The sequence below is a fragment of the Somniosus microcephalus genome, chromosome 4 (genome assembly GCF_052327205.1).
Source record: "Somniosus microcephalus isolate GS21.2 chromosome 4, FLI_Smic_1.0, whole genome shotgun sequence".
NCBI classification, from domain to species: Eukaryota; Metazoa; Chordata; class Chondrichthyes; order Squaliformes; family Somniosidae; genus Somniosus; species Somniosus microcephalus.
The window spans coordinates 53300728-53320377 of record NC_140990.1 but is presented as its reverse complement, the minus strand read 5'-3'; the positions used below and the strand labels follow the sequence as shown (position 1 = coordinate 53320377).

Below are 19650 nucleotides of genomic sequence, written 5' to 3'. Positions count from 1 at the left end.
AAACTCATACTCTGAAGAAAATGACTGAAACTCATGACTGGCATAGGGAGGGCCATTATCAGAGACCAGGGTTAGAGGGATGCCCTGCCTGGCAAAGATTGACTTCAGGTGAGTTATCACAGCTCTTGATGTGGTACTGGACAAGAGAGCCATCTCCGGATAATTGGAATAATAATCAATAACTAACAAATAGTCTTTTCCTTCATAGTGAAATATATCAGTTCCGACCTTTTCCCAAGGTTGTGATGGGAGCTCTGTGGTAATGAGGGGCTCTTTTGTTTGCTTGTAGTGATGCTCCTGACATGTAGCACACTCGCTGATCAACTGGTCAATATCAGAGTTCATGTTTGGCCAGTAGAGTGCCTCACGTCCTCTCCTTTTTGACTTTCTGCACCCAGGTGCTCTTCATGTATCCCGTTGAGCATTTCTCGTCGCATAGAGGTGGGCACTACTACCCTGTCACACTTAAGCAGTAGTCCATTGACCACAGAGAGCTCAGACTGAATGTGATAATATTGTTTACATGACCCTTTCTTCCAGCCCTCTTGAAGATTTCTCATTACTTTACTCAGGACTGGGTCCTTTGATGTCTCTGTGACTATCACTGATAGTTGTTCCTGTGTGGCGGGCAATGCTGCGTAGACCATATCCACGTGAAGAGCCACATCCTCTTCTGATTCACTGTTTTGTGTGGCATAAGGCGCAGCCCTGGATAGTGTGTCTGCAATGAACATTTGTGTCCCTGGCACATATGTTAGCTCAAAATCGTAACGTTGAAGTCTCATCATTAGGCGTTGTATCTGTGGTGACATGTCACACAGATTCTTCTTTGCGATCCCTAGCAGTGGCTTATGGTCCATTTCTAGGATAACCTTGGGAAGACCATAGATGTAGGTATGAAATTTTTCACACCCAAATGCCAAGCCAAGGCACTCCTTCTCGATTTGCGTGTACCGGCACTCTCTAGCCATCATGGAGCGTGACGCATATGCCACTGGTCGCCATTCTCCTTCATCTTCCTGTAGAAGGACAGCCCCTAATCCATTCTTAGAGGCATCTGTGGACACTTTTGTCCTCTTTTTAGGGCAGAAGAACTTCAGTAGGGGTTCACTTGCTAGAATGTGTATCAGCCCCTTCCATTCTCTCTCATGTTCATGTCCCCATTGGAACTCTGTCTCTTGGTGCAGCAGTTTTCTCAGATGAACAGTTTTCACTGCTAGATTTGGAATGAATTTTCCTAGGTAGTTAACCATGCCAAGGGCCCACTGAACCCCTTTCTTGTCCTTTGGTTTCTCCATGTCATGTATAGCCTTTACCTTTGACTTGTCTGGCTGAATCCCCTCTGTAGAGATCTTGTCTCCGAGGAATGTGATTTCATTGACACTGAACTGACATTTGTCTTTATTTAGTTTGAGTCCATACTGCTGTATTCTCTGAAGTGTTTTCTGCAGTCTGGTGCCGTGCTCCCCCTGAGTGGAGCCCCATACTACCAGATCATCCACGTACACCCGCACTCCCTCCAGGCCCTCGATGATTTGCTCCATTGCTCTGTGAAAGATTTCTGGGGCGGAGCTAATACCAAAGGGCAGACGCTGGTAGGAGTATCGACCAAACGGGGTGTTAAAAGTGCACAGCTTAGCACTTTCTTCATCAAGTTTCAACTGCCAGAAACCATGTGAGGCGTCCATCTTGGAGAAGACTTTCACTTCTGTCATTACACTGACTATTTCCTCTCTCTTTAGAATTCGGTAGTGCTCTCTTTTGATATTGGTGTTAAGGTCCTTGGGATCCATGCAGACACGCAATTTATCAGTTTTCTTTGAATTGACGCAGACCATGGAATTTACCCAGTCAGTCGGTTCCTCAATCTTCTTTATGACAGCTAGTCCCTCCATGCGGTCTAGCTCTTTCCTCAGTTTTTCACGGAGAGCCACTGGAACTCTCCTGGGTGCGTGAATCACAGGCTGTGCATCCTCTCTCAGTTTGATGGAGTATGTAAAGGGCAGTGCTCTGAAACCCTGAAATACATCTGCATATTTGTGTGTTATAGTCTCATGAGTCAGATTTGTACTATCTTGGGGGGCACTCTGCACACAGTTCAGTTCATTGATAGCATAGACTCGTTTTACCAAGCCCAAATCCACACAGGCCTTATCATCCCCCAACAGTGACTCATGTCCTTCAGGCACTATAACAAAGGTCAAAGGGTGAATGTGATTTTTTACCTTAACATTCAGCCTACACGTTCCTTTTGTTTCAATGCTTTGTCCATTGTATGCCTTCAAAGACACTGTCTTGTTCAGTATTTTAGGTCGCACTTTGAGATTCCGTGCATCACTCCAACTTATGAGGTTTGCCTTAGCACCTGTATCTAGCTTAAAGGGAACAATGGTGCAATTTACCAGCAAGGGAGCTATCCAAACTTCAGTCTTTGGTCCTTCAGAGTGCACTTCATTAGCATTTTTGCCCTGTTTTGACTCATTTTGCACCATTCCAACAAACAAAGTCTCTGCTCCTGTCTCTTCAGTCTCAATAGCATGCACTGTCTTTTTACCTTCAGTTTCTCTTCCCAAAAACACATCTTGGCAAAGTGATTCCTGCCTTTACATTTTGCACAGTTCTTCCCATAAGCAGGACACTGTCTGGCTACGTGTTTATTACCGCACCATCTGCATTCGTAAGGCATCATTGTCTTCAACTCCGTGGGCCCTCTTGAGTCCCTTTTGTGTACCACATCCACCAGCAGGTTTTTCAGCCCCAGGGCGCTCCCGCCCACTGCTGTGCTGCTCCCTTCGAAAGTTTTCATGTGCATGGCTGAGAGTTCACTAGCATGACATATTTTCAGTGCTGCATCCAAATTTAGGTCATTGGTCTCTAAGCATTCTCTCCCTCACCTTCCTGTCGAGTATTCCAAAAATGACTTGATCGCGTATCATCGATTCCTTCAGGTCCCTAAAGTTGCATGTTTGCGCTTTTATTTTCAAGTCCATCAAAAAAAATCAAAGGATTCGCCTTCCTTTTGCACGCGGGAGCGAAACACGAATCTCTCATACGTTTCATTCTTTTTTGGAGCGCAGTATTCGTCGAACCGTTCTATCACCTTGTCCAGATCATTTTTATCATCTTCGGCTGCAAACGTAAATGTATTAAACAGCTTGATTGCCTGCGAGCCAGCCACTGTTAGCAACAAAGCTACTTTACGTGTGCCAGAGCTAGTCGAAGCGTCAGTCGCTGTGAGGTAGAGAAGAAAGCGTTGCTTGAAGACACGCCAATTTTCATCCACATTTCCTTCTAGTTGCAGGCTAGCCGGAGGTTTTATTCCTTCCATTGTTGTAGTATGTCCTTATCGTGAGTTCTATAAATCCTGGTACCATGTAATGTTATCTTAATAACGTAATTATGAGTCTCCCAAGCAGTTGTAGTGGAGTGCCATTTATTCAGTCCTGACTCTGTGTCTCCTAGTACAGTACTACAAGCATGGCCAAGATGGCGTCAGATCCCGCCCCCGGATATGAAGTCAGTTGTCAACCAGCTGTCAATTAAACCCCGCTGTCTTTATGACAGCTACGGTTATCCGTACACATACTGAGTCTCTCTGATTCCCATTTATAGTCTCAGTGTAAGTGGTCACTGGATTTGGTGTCTCAGTGTAAGTGGTCCCTGGATTTGGTGTCTCAGTGTAAGTGGTCCCTGGATTTGGTGTCTCAGTGTAAGTGGTCCCTGGATTTGGTGTCTTAGTGTAAGTGATCCCTATTTTGGTGTCACAGTGTAAGTAGTCCCTGGATTTGGTGTCACAGTGAAAGTGGTCCTTGGATTTGGTGTCACACTGTAAGTAGTCCCTGGATTTGGTCTCAAAGTTTAAGTCATCACTGGATTTGGTGTCACAGACAACAACAACAACAACTTGCATTTATATAGTGCCTTTAATGTAGTAAAACATCCCAAGTTGCTTCACAGGAATGTTTTCAAACAAAATTTGACAGTGAGTCATATAAGGAGATATTAGGGCCAAAGAGGTAGGTTTTAAGGAGCATCTTAGAGGAGGAAGAGAGGCAGAGAGATTTAGGGAGGGAATTCCAGAGCTTGACAACATAGGAACAGGAATAGACCATTTAGCCCCTCGAGCCTGTTCCGCCATTTAATGAGATCATGGCTTATCTGTGACCTAGCTCCATATACCCACCATTGCCCCATATCCCTTAATACCTTTGGTCAACAAAAATCTATCAATCTCTGATTTAAAATTAACCATTGATCTAGCATCAACTGCCATTTGACAGCAGCAATGGAGGCAGCGGCAGTGCGGACCTGCGGGAGACTCGGGAGACTCGGCAGAGCGGCAGTTTGAAAAGGGCACCAGAGTTCAGGTGAGGCCCCACAGCAGCAACGGAGGCAGCGGCAGTGCGGACCTGCGGGAGACTCGGGAGACTCGGCAGAGCGGCAGTTTGAAAAGGGCGCCAGAGTTCAGGTGAGGCCCCACAGCAGCAACGGAGGCAGCGGCAGTGCGGACCTGTGGGAGACTCGGGAGACTCGGCAGAGCGGCAGTTTGAAAAGGGCACCAGAGTTCAGGTGAGGCCCCACAGCAGCAACGGAGGCAGCGGCAGTGCGGACCTATGGGAGACTCGGTGGAGCAGCAGTTTAAAAAGGGCGCCAGAGTTCAGGTGAGGCCCCACAGCAGCAATGGAGGCAGCGGCAGTGCGGACCTACGGGAGACTCGGGAGACTCGGCGGAGCGGCAGTTTAAAAAGGGCGCCAGAATTCAGGTGAGGCGTACCAGTCTCCAATCTCCGAGCTCAGAGGGAGGGAGAGAAGTAAAAAGTAATTGAAGTGTGACATCACCAGAAAGCAGGTAAGTGATTGGTTGCTGAGTATTTCTCTCTTTTTAAAATTAAACTCTGTGGTTTATAGTTACTAAGGTCTCTCTGGTGTAACAGGGACTGTTGGTAAGCCATTTAACTGTAGTGTAATTTGTGGGATTGATTGATTTAATTTAATTTCAATTAATTAAAAGGTAAGTCATGGCAGGACAGCCCGGCCATGTGGTATGCTCCTCCTGAGATATGTGTCCCTGACAACTACGTGTGCAGGAAGCGTGTCCAGCTGCAGCTACTGACAGACCGCATTGCAGCGCTGGAGCTGCGATTGGATGCATACTGGAGCATTTGCGATGCTTGGGGCATCGTGAATAGCACATTTACGGAGTTGGACACACCGCAGGTAGAGGTTGGACAGGCAGAAAGGGAAGGGGTGACCAACAGGCAGAGTACTAGGCACAGGCAGGTAATGCAGGAGTCCCCTGTGGACATCCCCCTCTCAAACAGATATAACACTTTGAGTACTGTTGGGGGGGATGGCTTATCAGAGGAAAGCAGCAGCAGCCAACTTCCTGGCACCATGGGTGGCTCTGCTGCACAGGACGGGAGGAAAAAGAGGGGTAGAACTATAGTAATAGGGGATTCTATTGTAAGGGGAATAGATAGGCGTTTCTGCGGCCGCAAACGAGACTCCAGGATGGTGTGTTGCCTCCCTGGTGCAAAGGTCAAGGACGTCTCAGAGCGGCTGCAGAACATCTTGGAAGGGGAGGGTGAACAGCCAGTTATCGTGGTGCATATAGGTACCAACAATATAGGTAAAAACCAGGATGAGGTCCTAAAAGCTGAATATAGGGAGTTAGGGGTTAAATTAAAAAATAGGACCTCAAAGGTAGTAATCTCAGGATTGCTACCAGTGCCATGTGCTAGTCAGAGTAGAAATAGAAGGATATTTCAGATGAATACGTGGCTAGAGGAATGGTGCAACAGGGAGGGCTTCAAGTTCCTGGGACATTGGAACCAGTTCTGGGGGAGGTGGGACCAGTTCGAACCGAACGGTTTGCACCTGGGCAGGGCTGGAACCGATGTCCTAGGGGGAGTGTTTGCTAGTGCTCTGGGGGAGGGTTTAAACTAAAATGGCAGGGGGTTGGGAACCTGAGCAGGGAGACAGAGGAAAGGGAAACAAGGATAAAAGCAAAAGATAGGAAGGAGAAAAACAAAAGTGTCAGTCAGAGAAATCAACGGTTTAAATCAAACATGGCCACAGTAAATAATGGCCTAGAAATTCAGTATAGCCACTTTTGGGGCGGTAAAGTCGGGCGGGCGCTAAGGTTAGCGCCCGCCGGAAAGTGGAGGCCACTTCGCCGATATTCAGTAGCTTTGGCCAAGGAGTTTGGGCGAGCGCTGAAACTGGCGTTGCACCCCTATCTTTAGGCGCTAAGCCGGCGGTGCAGAGTGATAACGCCGAGGCCGGGCGCAGCGCAGGTGCGGTCATGTTTTGATTGACAGCAGACACCCTGGCGCCGGCCAGCTCTTAAAGGGGGAAGGGTTGACTTGGTCTGCTGCCACGCCCTGGATAGCGGAGCCCTGCAGCTAGGCCTGAACACTGCTGCTGGACCCAAATAGCGCCTGAAGCCATGCAGAAGGCCCGTGAACGAGCGCAGCGCTTCTCAGAGCATGCTTTGAGGGTGCTGCTTAGGGGTTTGGAGAAGAAAAGAGAGATCTTGTGCCCGGACAGTGGCAAGAAGGCTCCCAAGAGGCTGTACAGGAGAGCCTGGAGGGAAATCGCCCAGAGGGTCACAGCCAACAGCGATGTCCCCAGGAGTGCGGACCAATGCCGCAAGAAGTTCAACGACCTCAGTCGGTTGGTCAGGGTGAGTACCCTTTCCAGTGTCCTCCTCATCCTTGCATGTGCACCTCACATTATGGGCAAAGGGACCTCAAAGGCCTAATGGCCAGCCCTCCTCCAGCAGCTATGGCACTGGCATGATCATCAGTAGCACTTTCTGCACTTGACACACTGGCCAAGCTATTCGACCATGGGAGGCAGTGCACACAACAACAGGGCACCACACTGGCCAAGCTATTCGACCATGGGAGGCAGTGCACACAACAACAGGGCACCACACTGTACTTAGAGGCCGTCATTTCTCTTGCAGGCCAAGCTGGCGCAGAATCTGAAGAGCCGGACTGTCACCGGGGGAGGCCGTGTCCAGTTCCAGGAGCTCAGTGACCTGGAGGAGCGCGTGGCTCGACTCATGCGTGCCCGGGTGATTGGCCCCGTTGCTATTGGAGATGCCGACCCTGTGCTGGGCCCCAATGGTAAGGACATGACCGTTTGGACCTCTCTCGTTCCCCTTGCGCTTCAGATCTACATCCTTTGCCACTGTCCCACCAATGCGCATAATGCCACCACTCATGCCTCCCTCGCTGATGCCCTGTCCTCACTCTAAAGCTACTCTTGCACCTTCCTGCTTTCAGCTGGTGAGGAGGAGGTCCCTGAAGCTGCGAGTGTCAGTCCCTCGGAAGAGGAGGACGACGAGGACCAAAAGGAAGGCGGCACATCGGGGGAACCCTCATCCGCGCCAGGGGATGGCAATGGAGGGGACACGTCTTGCCTGGAGGAGAGCCAGGGGGAAGTGTTGCAGGGGGGTGTAGCTCCTGTGCCCAGTGGCGTCCAGCCACGCGGGAAGGGTCGGGCAGCACGGCTGCCTTCTCCCCAGAGGGGGGAAGTGTTGCAGGGGAGGGCAGTTGCTGGGTCCAGTGGCGTCCAGCCACGCGGGAAGGGTCGGGCAGCACGGCTGCCTTCTCCCCAGAGGGAGAGTCCGGCCTCTAGTCCGGAGACGGTCCTCGCCCAGGAGGTGCGCCTCCTTGATCAAATGTCCGCGGATTCGGAGCGGCGCCACACCGAGTTCATGGGGGTTGTGGGACAGTTGCCTCAGGCCATTGAGTCCCTGGCTCATAGTGTGGCCGATTTCGGGGACTCACAGGCCAGGGGTGTCGAACAACTCGCGGCAGCACAGGACGCGAGTCGAGAGTTCATGAGTGGTGCCGTGCAGACACTGGCAGGTCTGATGCGGGCACAGACCAGGGCAGTACGGGCACTCACTTCTGCCACACTCGCTGTGTCACGCACGCATTGCCAGGGCACCCGCCGCGCTGCAGCAGCACAGCGGTCTGGCCTTCACCAGATTGCTGCGCTTGCTGCAGTGCCAGCCCGGCCGAGTGCCAGTGTCTCTGGCGACCAGCGAGCGCCTGGCATCAGCCAGCTTGCCCCCATTGCTGCAGCCGCCACTGCCACTCCCCCAGCAAAGCTGCGACGAGCTGCTGGAGAGACTGATGCTGCCCAGCCACAGCTGCAGCAGTCAGCAGCCGGCCCCTCGAGGGCCAGAGCTCGTCTAGGCCGACCCCCAAGGGCATCTGCCGTCATGCTTTGTGCCCCTCAGGAGCCTTCCCCCAGCCTTGCAACACCCACAGGGTCCAGGTTGAGGCGGAGCAGCAGGTCGGGCAGGGGCCGGAGAAGCCTGCACAAGGACTCGCCCTCTCGGCACACCAAGTAGAGTGTGTTGCCAAGTGTTTTTTTATATGGGGGTGTTTGTGTTCTGTATGGGGGGGGTTTATTTTGGTAAGGCCGAAGATGATGGCAAATGTTTTTTTAGATGGGGGTGTTTGTGTTCTGTATGGGGGGGTTTGTCTTGGTAAGGCCGAGGATGAAGGCCAATTGGATGGACAAGTTTTGTTATTCCTCCCCAGGTTGTGGGAGTGAGATATGTTTTTGACTGTTTTTTGGGGGTCTTGTCTGTTTTTGTGTTTCATGTGGGAAGGGCCCTGAGTTTGTTAAATAAAGCTTTTTATTTATTCAGCTTGTCCATGTGTCATGTTTCAAGTGGTTGTTGCGTTAACCGGCTGAGGGCTTGCGGAGCGGCTGCATTCAGGTGCGTTCATTGCCACAAGCCATTCCCTGACAGGGGGCCTAGAAGTGTCGTTCAATAAGCCACCGGCGGACGGCCCTTGGACCTTGTGGCTCCCTCCTGGGCTGGTACTCCTCCTCCTCCTCCTCCTCATGCTCCTCCTGCTCCTCCTCCTGAGGTGGTGGTCCAACGTGAGGTGGCAGTGCCTGAGTCCTGCGGATAGCCAGGTTGTGCAGCATGCAGCAAACGACGACGAACTGGGAGACTCTATCCGGCGAATACTGTAGAGATCCGCCGGAATGATCCAGGCAGCGGAACCTTTGCTTGAGGACGCCAATCGTTTGCTCTATGATGTTCCTTGTGGCTTGATGGCTTTCGTTGTATGCCTCCTCAGCAGGGGTCCTGGGCGCGCGGAGCGGGGTCATGAGCCATGTACACAAAGAAGGTAGCCTTTGTCCCCGATAAGCCATCCCCTTGGGGGAGGCTGTGCCTGGAACATGTCAGCCACAGTAGTCTGGCGCAGGATAAATGCATCGTGGCTGCTTCCTGGAAAGTGGGCATTGACATTGGTAGCCCTTCCGGTTGCGGTAATCCTCGGCATTGTTGATAGGTGCCCGCATAGCCACATGCGTGCAGTCAATGGCGCCCTGCACCATGGGGAAGTCGGCAATCCTGGCAAATCCGACTGCACGCTGCTCCTGCCTCTCTAGGGTCATGGGGAAGGAGATGAATTGGTGTCTCCTTGCGAAAAGGGCATCGGTGACCTGCCGGATGCAGCGATGCACGGCGAACTGGGAGATGTTCGCTATGTCCCCAGCAGCGGCTTGGAAGGAGCCACTTGCATAAAAGTTCAGAGCCACCGTGACCTTCACTTCCACCGACAGAGACGTCCTGCACATCAGCTGTGGACGCAGATCTCTGTGAAGCAGCTGGCAGATCTCTGCAACCACCTCCCTTCTGAAGCGCAGCCTCTTCACACAATGCGCGTGTGGTAAACCACTTTATCGTTACACTATAGTTATCACTGTTGTATTGTTATCACCGTTGTATCACGATACGAGGTCGCCTCTTGTCGCGCTGTTATACCTGGGCTGACCACCTCCGACTCCGCCCATGGCTCCACCTACCTGCCCAGGTATAAAGGTAGTCGACTGGCTGGTATTCCTCCTTGTTGGACCCGATCACCCACGAGGGTGGGCTCTGTTATTTAGTCAATAAAAACCTTTAGTTACGTTCCTAACTCGTCGCCTTTTATTGGACGAATTGATAGGTATATCAATTTTATTGACTAAATTTTAAAGATGTCTACTACTGGCCAGCCAGAAGCCCTCCCAGAAGCACAGCCACACCAGCCGGCTTGGCTGCAAGCCCTCAAACCACCGTACCTGGATCTAAACCCACAGGCAGCAAACGCAGCCCTCAACTTCAAACACTGGCTGGACTGCTTCGAATCCTACCTGGAAGAATCCGGCGCCCCGCAGAGATCCAAACTAAGACTTCTGAACGCCCAAGCGAGCCCGAGAGTATACGCACTCATACAGGACACGACTACGTACGAGGCCGCTATCAACCTACTGAAACAGCAGTACCGCAGCCCGGTAAATTACATGTACACCAGGCACCTCCTAAGATCCCGCCCGCAACAGCCAGGAGAGTCTGTAGCTGAATTTTTACGGGCGCTAAGAGCACTCGGCAGGAACTGTGACTTTAAAGCGGTGACGGCTGTTGAAAATACGGAAGATAATATCCGCGATGCCTTTGTGAAAGGCCTACGGTCCGACTACTCACGGCAAAGACTGCTTGAAGCTAAAGACCTCGACCTGGACAAAGCTGAAGCCCTCGCTCTCTCCCTGGAGGTGGCCCATCAGGACCAGGAGGCGTTTTCCAGGTACTGCTCACGACCCTGGGACTCGGGCCCGACCCCTACCGCAATACCCTTCGCAGCGCCGCCCCCGGGACCTACCTCAGCGTCGGCGTCCCGGACCCGACCGGGCCCGCCACCCCCGGTACCGGCTCCGACATCGGGCACCCGCGATCGGGCCGCCGGCTGCTTCTTTTGCGGCCAGGAGAAGCACCCGAGGTCGCGCTGCCCAGCCAGGAACTCTACCTGCACAACCTGCAGGAAGAAAGGCCATTTCTCTAAGGCCTGCAGGAGCGGATCTTCAGAGGCCAGCAGTGCCTCATGCGAACTGTGGGGGCGGCCATCTTCTTTCACGGCAACTGAGGCCAGTATCCCCACACGTGAGTCATGGGGGCGGCCATCTTTGATCAAGGCAACCGACCCCAATAGTGCCTCATGTGAGTTATGGGGGCAGCCATCTTCTCCGCCATTTTGTCCTACCTCGTGGGAGACGCCATTTTACCCACCACGCCCGACTGCCACCGGGCCCCCGGACCCGACGACCGCCTCGCCCGCAGACGACAACGACTCGCTTACCTACACGCTAGCCTCCGTCACTCTGGATCAAGCCCGCCCACACCACCTGTCCAAGTCGATGATGGACATCAAAGTAAACGGCCACGCCACGACCTGCCTGTTCGACAGCGGAAGCACGGAGAGCTTCATCCACCCAGACACGGTGAGCCACTACTCCCTCCCTGTCCTGCCAACGCGCAACCGAATCTCGATGGCATCGAGGTCCCACGCCACGGACATTAGCGGCTACTGTGCTGTGACCTTGTCGGTTAAGGGTACAGAGTATAAAAACTTTAAACTCCTCGTCCTCCCCCAGCTCTGCGCTGCCGTCCTACTAGGGCTGGACTTCCAATCCCACCTCCAAAGTGTAACCCTAGCATACGGTGGACCCCTCCCCCCACTCACAGTCGACAACCAGCGAAGGTTAAACCGCCCACCGCGTAACACCTGCAGCCTATCCACCCTCAAGGTGCCGCCACCTTCCCTGTTCGCTAACCTCACCCCCGACTGCAAACCCGTCGCTACCAAGAGCAGGCGGTACAGCGCTGGGGACAGAGCTTTCATTTGCTCTGAGGTGCAGCGTCTCCTGAAGGAGGGCATCATCGAGGGGAGCAACAGCCCCTGGCGTGCCCAGGTCGTGGTCGTTAAGACCGGCGATAAAAATCGCCTGGTCATCGACTACAGCCAGACCATAAACAGATACACCCAGCTGGACACATACCCCCTTCCCCGCATATCTGACATGGTCAATCAGATTGCACAATACCGCATATTCTCGACCATCGACCTTAAGTCGGCCTACCACCAACTCCCTATCCACCCCGAGGACCGCCAGTACACCGCCTTCGAGGCGAATGGGCGCCTATACCACTTCCTTAGGGTCCCCTTCGGTGTCACCAACGGGGTCTCGGTCTTCCAAAGGGAGATGGACCGGATGGTTGACCAGAACGGACTGCAGGCCACATTCCCCTACCTAGATAACGTCACCATCTGCGGCCGCGACCGGCAGGACCACGACGTGAATCTGGAGAAATTCCTCCGTACAGCCCAACGGCTGAACCTCACCTACAATAAGGAGAAATGTGTGTTTAACACCTCGCGCCTTGCCATCCTTGGCTGTGTAGTAGAGAACGGACTCATCGGCCCCGACCCCGAAAGAATGCGCCCCCTCATGGAGCTACCCCTCCCCCACTGCCCTAAGGCACTTAAGAGAACCCTGGGGCTCTTCGCCTACTATGCCCAATGGGTGCCCAATTATGCGGACAAAGCCAGACCCCTCATGAAGTCCACATCCTTCCCCCTTACGGAGGAAGCGTGCGCAGCCTTCTCCCTCATTAAGGGAGACATTGCCAAGGCCACTATGCACGCAGTGGATGAGTCCATCCCCTTCCAAGTCGAGAGCGATGCATCCGACTTCGCCCTAGCCGCCACCCTTAACCAGGAGGGGAGACCGGTGGCCTTCTTCTCAAGGACCCTACAGGGCCCTGAGATCCGACACTCGTCGGTCGAGAAGGAGGCCCAGGCGATTGTGGAGGCGGTACGACGCTGGAGGCACTACCTGGCAGGCAAACGATTTACCCTCCTTACCGACCAACGTTCGGTCGCTTTTATGTTTAATAACAAGCTGAGGGGCAAAATCAAGAATGACAAGACCTTGAGGTGGAGAATCGAGCTCTCCACCTACGATTATGATATCTTGTACCGGCCAGGTAAGCTGAACGAACCCCCCGATGCTCTGTCACGAATTACATGCGCCAGCGCGCAAAGTGATAGACTTCAGACCCTCCACAACGACCTCTGCCACCCCGGGGTCACCAGACTTTACCACTTCATTAAGGCCCGCAACCTGCCCTACTCCATCGAGGAGGTCAGGACCATAACCAGGAACTGCCAGACCTGCGCCGAGTGCAAACCGCACTTCTTTAGGCCGGACAGAGCAAGCCTGATCAAGGCCACCCGCCCCTTCGAGCGCCTGAGCATCGACTTTAAGGGGCCCCTCCCGTCCTCTGACCGTAATGTGTACTTCCTCAACATTGTTGATGAGTACTCCCGTTTCCCCTTTGCCTTCCCCTGCCCAGACATGACCAGTACCACGGTCATTAAATGCCTGAACGACCTCTTCGCCTTGTTCGGGTTCCCAAACTATATACATAGTGACCGGGGCTCCTCTTTCATGAGCGAGGAACTCCGTCAGTTCCTACTAGCGAGAGGTATTGCAGCAAGTAGGACCACCAGCTACAACCCCCAAGGGAACGGCCAGGTGGAAAGAGAGAACGCGACGGTATGGAAGGCCGTCCTCTTAGCCTTAAAGTCTAAGGGCCTCCCAACCTCCCGCTGGCAGGAAGTCCTCCCGACAGCGCTGCACTCCATCCGGTCACTACTTTGCACTGCCGTTAACGCCACCCCCCATGAACGAATGTTTGTTTTCCCCAGGAAGTCGACTACGGGAACCACTCTACCAACCTGGCTGACCTCTCCGGGGCCCGTCTTGCTGCGAAAGCACGTGAGGGCCCATAAAACAGACCCCCTGGTCGAAAGGGTGAACCTCCTGCACGCCAACCCCCAGTACGCCTACGTGGCTTACCCAGACGGGCGGGAGGACACTGTCTCCTTACGAGACCTCGCACCCTCGGGCACTCCGGAGACACCACCTTTACCCCCCCCCACCACCCCCCCAATTCCAGCCCAGGTAGACGGCATGCCGGAACCCCACGAGCCTTCGCCGACCACGCAGACACCAGCACTAACACCGGATAATGCAGCACCGCCGCTGCGACGATCGGAGAGGCTTACGAGGCCTCCGGACAGACTGACATACCAGAACTGGTAGTACACTTCACCCCGCCGGACTCAAATCTAAACAAGGGGTGAATGTGGTAAACCACTTTATCGTTACACTATAGTTATCACTGTTGTATTGTTATCACCGTTGTATCACGATACGAGGTCGCCTCTTGTCGCGCTGTTATACCTGGGCTGACCACCTCCGACTCCGCCCATGGCTCCACCTACCTGCCCAGGTATAAAGGTAGTCGACTGGCTGGTATTCCTCCTTGTTGGACCCGATCACCCACGAGGGTGGGCTCTGTTATTTAGTCAATAAAAACCTTTAGTTACGTTCCTAACTCGTCGCCTTTTATTGGACGAATTGATAGGTATATCAGCGCGGCAGTCATGGTGAGATAGGACACCTGCTGCCGGTATTCCCTGAGTGGGTAAGGCCTACATTGCCGACGCCTGATGGCCCCTCTGTGTCTAGGCATGGCTGCCCCTCTCACACAGCGTCTGCGAGCCCTTCGCACATAATGCTGGAACTGAGGGTTGGAACCCCATGCAGCCCCCATAATATACTTGCAAACAGTCAAATCACAATGAGTCAAATTTCCAAGCTCTGGCCAGAAGCCAAAAATACCTCTCCTATGTTGTCCCAAATCAGTAAGGTCTGTTCCTTGGTCTCTGTCCAGAAATCCAAAGCACTAAAGTCATTGCAGCAAAATGGCTGGCCTTTATACCTCAGTCTAAGTGCCCTTTAATTAGCGCTCCCCGAGGCCCGCAGGGCCTCTGCTGCGTTCCACTTCACAGTTCTTAACAGCGCCACGCCCACATTGGGCGGGCGCCACTGAAGTTCCGGTTTGGGGTGCACAAACGGCGTTGCACGACGAAATGACGTCATAAGGTGCGCGCGCAGCTGAGCGCGTGCAAACACTTTGCGCCGGTGCAAAATGTCAACTGAAGTTGGGCGTAGGCGCAGATCGCTCTGCGCCCGGGCGCAAAGTGCCTAGCGCTCGAAATCTACTCCTCTTATGGTGCTAACGGCTGGCGAACGCAACTGAATTTCTAGGCCAGTAATTCTAATAGGTCTAAGAGCGTTAAAAAAACAAGCCTGAAGGCTTTGTGTCTTAATGTGAGGAGCATTCATAATAAGGTGGATGAATTGACTGTGCAAATAGAGGTAAACGAATATGATTTGGTTGGGATTATGGAAACGTGGCTCAAGGATGGCCAAGGCTGGGAACTCAACATCCAGGTGTTTTCGATATTCAGGAAAGATAGGCAAAAAGCAAAGGGAGGTGGGGTAGCATTACTGGTTAAAGAAGGGATTAACACAATTGTAAGGAAGGATATTAGCTCTGATGATGTGGAATCTGTATGCGTAGAATTGAGAAATACCAAGGGGCAGAAAACGTTAGTGGGAGTGGTATATAGACCTCCAAACAGTAAGGCAGAGGTTGGGGATGGCATTAAAAGGTAAATTACAGAAGTGTGCAATAAGGGCACAGCAGTCATCATGGGTGACTTTAATCTACATATAGATTGGGCTAACCAAATTAGTAACAATACTGTGGAGGAGGAATTCCTGGAGTGTTTACGGGATGGTTTCCTGGACCAATATGTCGAGGAACCAACCAGAGAGCAGGCCATCTTCGGCTGGGTATTATGTAACGAGAAAGGATTAATTAGCAATCTTGTTGTACGAGGCCCCTTGGGTCGGAGCGATCATAATATGATCGAATTCTTCATTAAGATGGAGAATGCAGTAGTTGACTCAGAGACTAGGGTCCTAAATTTAAATAAAGGAAACTACAATGGTCTGAGGTGCGAGTTGGGTAGGATTGATTGGGGAATGTCACTCAAAGGGTTGACGGTGGATAGGCAATGGCAAACATTCAAAGACTGCATGGATGAACTACAGAATTTGTTCATCCCAGTTTGGCATAAAAATAAAACAAAAAAGGTGATTCAACCGTGGCTAACAAGGGAAATTAGGGATAGCATAAGATCAAAGGAGAGGGCATATGAATTGGCCAGAAAAAGCAATAATCCTGGGGATTGGGAGCAGTTTAGGATTCAACAAAGGAGGAAAAAGGGATTAATTAAGAAGGGGAAAATAGAATATGAGAGTAAGCTTGCAGGGAACATAAAAACTGACTGTAAAAGCTTTTATAGATATGTGAAGAGAAAAAGATTGGTGAAGTCAAGCGTAGGTCCCTTGCAGTCAGAATCAGGGGAATTTATAATGGGGAACAAAGAAATGGCAGACCAACTAAATAAATACTTTGGTTCTGTCTTCACAAAGGAGGACACAAATAACCTCCCAGAGATGCTGGGGAACATAGGGTCAGATGAAAGGGTGGAACTGAAAGAAATCAGTATTTGTAGGGAAAAGGTGTTAGGGAAATTGATGGGACTGAAGGCCGATAAATCACCAGGGCCTGATAATCTACATCCTAGGGTACTTAAGGAAGTGGCCCTAGAAATAGTAGATGCATTGCTGATCATCTTCCAAAATTCGATGGAATCTGGAACAGTACCCATGGATTGGAGGGTAGCTAATGTTACCCCACTATTCAAAAAAGGTGGTAGAGAGAAAATGGGGAATTACAGACCGGTAAGCCTGACATCGGTAGTGGGGAAAATGCTAGAGTCCATTATAAAAGATGTAATAGCAGAGCACTTGGAAAACAGTGACAGGATCGGACAAAGTCAACATGGATTCACAAAAGGTAAATTGTGCTTGACTAATCTACTGGAATTTTTTGAGGATATAACTGGTAAAATAGATAAGGGAGAACCAGTGGATGTGGTGTTTCTGGACTTTCAGAAGGCCTTCGATAAGGTCCCGCATAAGAGATTAGCGTGTAAAGTTAAGGCACATGGGATTGGGGGCAAGGTATTGACTTGGATAGAGAACTGGTTGGCAGACAGAAAGCAAAGAGTTGGAATAAAAGGGTCTTTTTCCGAATGGCAGGCAGTCACTAGTGGGGCATCGCAGGGATCGGTCCTTGGACCCCAGCTATTCACAATATATATAAATGATCTGGACAAGGGAACTAGATGTAATATCTCCAAATTTGCAGACGACACAAAGCTGAGTGGGTCTGTGTGCTGTGAGGAGGATGTCGAGAAACTCCAGGATGATTTGGACATGTTGGGTGATTGGGCAGAAACATGGCAGATGCAATATAATGTGGATAAATGTGAGGTTATCCACTTTGGTGGCAAAAACAGGAAGGCAGATTATTATCTAAATGGCAATAGATTGGGAGAAGGGGAAGTGCAACGAGACCTGGGTGTCCTTGTGCACCAGTCGCCGAAGGTAAGCATGCAGGTACAGCAGGCAGTTAAGAAGGCAAATGGTATGTTGGCCTTTGTAGCAAGAGGGTTTGAGTACAGGAACAAGGATGTCTTGCTGCAGTTGTACAGGGCCTTGGTGAGACCACATCTTGAGTATTGTGTGCAGTTTTTGTCGCCTTATCTGAGGAAGGATGTTCTTGCCATGGAAGGAGTTCAGCGAAGATTCACCAGGCTGATACCTGGGATTGCAGGAATGACGTATGAGGAGAGATTGGGTCAATTGGACTTGTACTCGCTGGAGTTTAGAAGAATGAGAGGTGATCTCATTGAAACTTATAAAATTCTGACAGGGCTGGACAGACTAGATGCAGGAAGGATGTTCCCGATGGTCGGGGAGTCCAGAACCAGGGGACACAGTCTAACGATAAAGGGTAGGCCATTTAGGACAGAAATTAGGAGGAATTTCTTCACCCAGAGAGTGGTGAACCTGTGGAACTCTCTACCACAGAAGGCGATGGAGGCCAGTTCATTAAATATATTCAAGAAGGAGTTGGATATATTTCTTAAGGCTAAAGGGATCAAGGGGTATGGGGTGAAAGCAGGGACTGAGTACTGAATTTGGATGATCAGCCATGATCGCATTGAATGGTGGAGCAGACTCGGGGGGCCGAATGGCCTACTCCTGCTCCTATCTTCTATGTTTCTATGAAGAGAGTTCCAAACTTCTACCACCTTTTGTGTGTAGAAGTATTTCCTAACTCCATTCCTGAAAGGTCTGGCTCTAATTTTTACACTCTGCCCCCTAGTCCTAGACTCCCCAACCAGCAGAAATAGATTCTCTCTATCAGTTCCCCTTAATATCTTGAAAACTTCAATCAAATCTCCTCTTAACCTTCTAAATTCCAGGAAATACAACCCTAATTTGTTTAATCTCTCCTTGTAATTTAACCCCTGAAGTCCGAGTATCATTCTGGTAAACCTACGCTGCACTCCTCCCAAGGCCAACATATCCTTCCCAAGGTGTGGTGCCCAGAACTGCTCTCAGTACTCCAGGTGTGGTCTAACCTGGGCTTTGTATAGCTGTAGTGTAACTTCTACCCACTTGTATTCTAGTCCTCGAGATATAAAGGCCAGCATCCCATTAGCCTTTTTGATTATTCCCTGTACCTGTTCATGACATTTTAATGATCTATGTACCTGGATCCCCAAGTCTCGTTGGACCTCCACTGTTTCTAGCTTTTCACCATTTAGAAAGTACCCTGTTCTATCATTTTTCGGTCCAAAGTGGATGACCTCACATTTGCCTACATTGAAATCCATTTGCCACAGTTTTGCCCATTCGCTTAATCAATTAATATCTCTCTAATTTTATGCTTCCATCTACACTGCCTACAATGCCTCCTATTTTTGTGTCATCGGCAACTTGCATATGTGACTTTCTATCCCATCATCTAAGTCATTAATAAATACGGTGAATAGTTGAGGCCCCAACACAGATCCTTGCTGGACAGCGTTAGTCACATCCTGCCAATTAGAGTCCCTGCCCATTATCCCCACTCTCTGTCTCCCGCTACTCAGCCAATCTCCTAACCAGGTCAATAATTTGCCTTCAATTCCATGGGCTTCAACCTTAGCTAACAGGATCTTATGAGGGACTTTATTAAATGCCTTCTGGAAGTCCATATAAATAACATCCATAGACATTCCCCTGTCCACTACTTCAGTCACATCTTCAAAAAATCCAATCAGGTTCAGCAGGCATGACCTCCTTTCACAAATCCATGCTGGCTCTCTCTAATCTGCTGAAAATTTTCAAGGTGTTCACAGAATCACAGAAACCCCACAGTGCAAATAGAGGCTATTTCGGCCCATCGAGCCTTCACCGACACATATCCCACCCGATCCCCGTAACCCCTACACCACCCTATCCTTAATTATAGACTCTAGTAATTTCCCCACAACAGATGTTAGGCTAACTGGTCTCTAATTCCCCGGTTTCCCTCTCTCACCTTTCTCAAATAGCGGAGCGACATGCGCAATTTTCAAATCTGATTAAATGGTTACCTAATTGAGAGAACTTTGGAAGATTATAGTTTGGCCATCTGCAATGTTCTCACCTACTTCCTTTAAAACCCTGGCTTGGAAACCATCTGGTCCTGGCGGTTTGTTACTCTTTAGTGACATTATTTTCTTCATTACTGTTATTTTGGTGAGTCCCCGTCCCTGATTCAATATTAGTTTCCTTGGGATGTCCGGCCTGCTATCCTCTTCCACTCTGTCAATACTGACACAAAATAATTATTCAACATGTCCGCCTTTTTATTATCATTTACAATGTCACCATTATCAGTTTTCAAGGGGCCCACATTGCTCCGGACCATCCTCTTTTTCCTAATATAATTGTAATAAAAATTGTGTTGATTTTGATGATCCTTACA

At 50.7% G+C, this 19650-nt stretch overlaps 1 pseudogene; it reads left to right on the top strand.

Annotated features, from left to right (window-relative positions):
- Nucleotides 1–19650, top strand: part of LOC147118889 (uncharacterized) — a 121230-nt pseudogene that overhangs the window by 92912 nt on the left and 8668 nt on the right.